A 3911-nucleotide genomic window follows, 5' to 3' on the forward strand; every position below is an offset into this window, starting at 1 on the left:
TATTGCAAAGTCATTTTCTCATTAATAACATTTTACTAACATTTTACTGCCAAATTAGCCTGTCAAGTTTTCAAACGTTTGAGGCTTGACCGCGTTTTCTACGTGACTTCACGTGCTGTCAATGTTTATCAAAAACATGCATATCATAAGGTTTGCTAATTGTGTAAAATTATCCTTTTTCTGCAGAAGGAATTGCTGTTCCTTAACAATCATCATACAATAGCATTTCATTTTACTGTGCTCAATGGGATTGAGCCAGAAGATAACGAAGAGATATTCAGGTAAGATATTTAGGAAATTCGATGAGACCATTAAATTATGTTTTCATATTGGTATAATGCGGCTCTGACTATGTGACTGATCACTGGCAAACATTTCAGTATTGTAAAAAACATTTCAGTATTGCCCATACTTTGAAGTTTACAAGATTTTGTATTTTGAAAATTTTACAAGATTTTATATTTTGAAAATAATTCCCATAACAGGTAGAAAAAAGTTTTTGTCATCTATTTAATTTGTTTTTTTTTCTTGAAGAAGGACCAAATACTAACATATAAAAATCACAAAGCAGACTTTTAAACTATCCTAGAATTATTTGACTTTAAAATTTTCACTTGCAAATTATAAATTTGAATTTTTGGTATGCGCGTATTAAATAATTCGTGTTTTATTTCAATACTGATTATTTTTTTCAGTTCCAGACGGAAATTTCCTGTTCATCGTCTAGCAGTTCGAAAGACTTATAGAATTGCAATTTTATATTAAAATACAAAAGGCACAAATAATGGCACACAACAAATAGTAGCACACATACAAAAGGCACTAATACAAATATTAGCGTAATCAAAGCCGCGCCTCTTCCCAATGTTTAATTCACTTTAGATTAATATCGTAGTGTTTCTTATCATAAATTGCCAATTATATTAGCATCACAGAGGACATTCAAGTTATTGACGCACTACGACTGATACGACAAGTGTCGCTGACCAGGACGTACAATACAAAATTGGATATCATAAAGTTAATTTGACTATCAAGTTGAAACGGAGTTTCGTTTCGATGTCGGTCCCGTATATGCAATTGTTGGTTTTTGGAAATTCTGTGGACAAAAGTCAGCTACAGAAGATCTTTCCGAGGCAAACGATTGATTTTTGTTATTGATTGACTGTTTCATTAATACAATTTAGATGAATTTCGATAAGTAATTCAATTGTTTTATCAGCAGTTGAGAGCCATAAAGATACTGTTGTGGTAAATATTTGATAATATATAAAAATGAATGATCCATTTGAATGTCGAATATCATAGAAAATATGCAAACTAAGCAGCCAATTTTTGTATGTTGAAATCAGGCATTTGATTAATGAGTCCAGTGATGAAAGTACGTCAGTTGACTATATCAATAAAACGTTGCTTTCGTTGACAATAAACAAAATTCTCGAAATTTTTTTGTCAAATTAATTTTTGATCTTCGAATGGTAACAACAAAAGTAATGGACGGACATATATGATGAAGGGATGTGTGTAAGGATAAATCGTAACTGGGATGATTGAGTGTTATATTACTTTCATTTACTCTCACTTCAACAATTGATAACATTCGGTGAACTTTAGCTTGCAATTAAACTAATTAATAGAAAGGATGAGTAATGCTCTTGTCTACAATTCAATTAATTTAAATTAAAAAAAATTTATTCGTGAACTGGTTACCATGATAGCGTATATTTCTCCTCTATTTTTTCCCTTTTTTTTTAAATTTTAACTTCTGGTCAATCAAATGAGAACAGTCATTCAATTTCAAACATGTGCTATGTGCACAAGTGCGTGTGCGTGTGTGGGTGTGTGTCTGTGTGTGTGTGCTTGTGTAAGTGGTGTCTATCTGTCCGTTTGTCTGTGTATGTGCATGGATGAATGTACTACAATTAATCTGTACTTTATTTGAATGCATTTCGTATGACATTTCTAAATTTCATTCTCAATTTGAATTTTTTTATATAAATTTAGTAAATTCTTAAATTCAAGCGACAACGAAGAAAATCTTTTTTTGCGAGAAAAATCTGACAACTGAAATATAAAATATCTAATTTCTTTCAAATTTGGATCCTATAGAAATGAATTATATTTTCTTTAAGAATTTAATAAAAGAAGATTTTCATCCTTACCATTTGAGATCCCTCTCTTGTATATGCCGAGAAATCAGTATTTATATTCGTATTCATATTCTTATTCGATAACCGATACAAGAAAGAATTTAGTTTACTGCATCTACAAGAAACAAAAAATAAATAAATAATATGGTCGATGATGATACATTAATCACTATGTGACGTTATCATATTAGTTTAATGAAAATTGATTCTAAGGTTGAACTATCTGTACTATCATTAAAATGGTACCGGGAAAACGAAAAACTTATTAGCAGTATTAGCTCATTTGTTAACTAATTATTATCCCATAAATAATGAAGCAGTTTAATTCATTTACTAAATGACACTTGAAAAATTATTTAAAAATTGAAAATTATTCTCGAAAAAAGAAGGAAGAAGATAACCTCATGAACAAATGATGAACATTCAATTACCTTATCAAGTTATTGATGATATCATCGGTGACTCATTTCAATTTATGCAAATCTGTTAAATATTTTATCAATTTTTGTGATAATTTTATGCATTTGATTATGTCAGATAAAGTAAACAAAATTATAACCTGAATGTCGAGAGTATAATAGAAGCGCGTAGATATGTGTAATGAAGCATTTCAAAACATGACCACAAGAAATGGGTCACCTATTTTCTCAGAGTCATTGATAACACTACATAACAGAATAGCTAAAGTTTTGAAAATAAAATGGGTTACTGTATCTGTTATGATGGGTTGAAAAATATTTGAAGTTTGATTACTTGATTAGGTAAAATTTATAAGTTGGCAAATTGAGTGTAATGAAAGCAGATTTTGATATTTTGATATTTGAAGGATCTGAAAAACACACAAATTCATCAGATGCAATATACTTCTTTGAATCACAAAGTGGAATACTCCAAAAATATCTACTCTCGAGATACTCTCGAGATTTCCTTAGAGGCATCGATTATCATGTTTATTCATTCTCCAAAACATTGGATGACGGTAGAAGAGAATAAGAACCGCACAGAAATTCATACTAGGTAATGAAGTAAATAAAAATGACAATAATGGTCTATCGATAAAACTGATAATTTTCGAATGACTAAATTTGATTACTTCTTATGTTGTTGTTTTGCAATTTATATTTAAGGTTCTGCCATTAGTGATAAGGTAGAATAGACACGATAAAATTCGTTTAATTATTTTATTTCAGATCTCTTGTAGCAATTAATTATAATTGATCCGCTCACAAATTCTCTAGCAATTTAATTAATTGATTTGACGAAAAAATTTCGAAATCTTTGCTTATTGTCCACAAAAGCAACGTTCCATTGGCATAGTCAGCTGACGTACACTCATATCGTTCGCCTCATTAATCAAAGGCCTAATTATGGTTGTGTTTTCAAGACACAAAAATTGGTTCTTTGCAAAAAAAAAAAAGTTGCAGAAAGGAAAAAGAGTTCCATTTTGGAACAATTTCCAAAATAATTTGCGAATAATTAACAGCGTAATTTGGGCAATTAAAATTTGATTCCCAATAATAAGCATATAAAGTGTCCAAATTATATAGAAAAAATGCAAATAATTTGCAAATATTTATTCAAAGGAAATTCTTCAAATTAAAACAAAAAAAAGAAAAAGACTTACGCCCCTTCTAGCGATAGATTGTTCAAGAAGTTCGACGACGTCTTTGCCAACTACTCCTGTTGTTTCAATACCTTTGGTCCACCTAAATATTTCTTCATAAGATTTTATAATTGTTTGTCTAATTTTTGTTTCGTAAT

Source organism: Loa loa, assembly GCF_000183805.2.
Source record: "Loa loa unplaced genomic scaffold supercont3.627, whole genome shotgun sequence".
NCBI lineage: Eukaryota > Metazoa > Nematoda > Chromadorea > Rhabditida > Onchocercidae > Loa > Loa loa.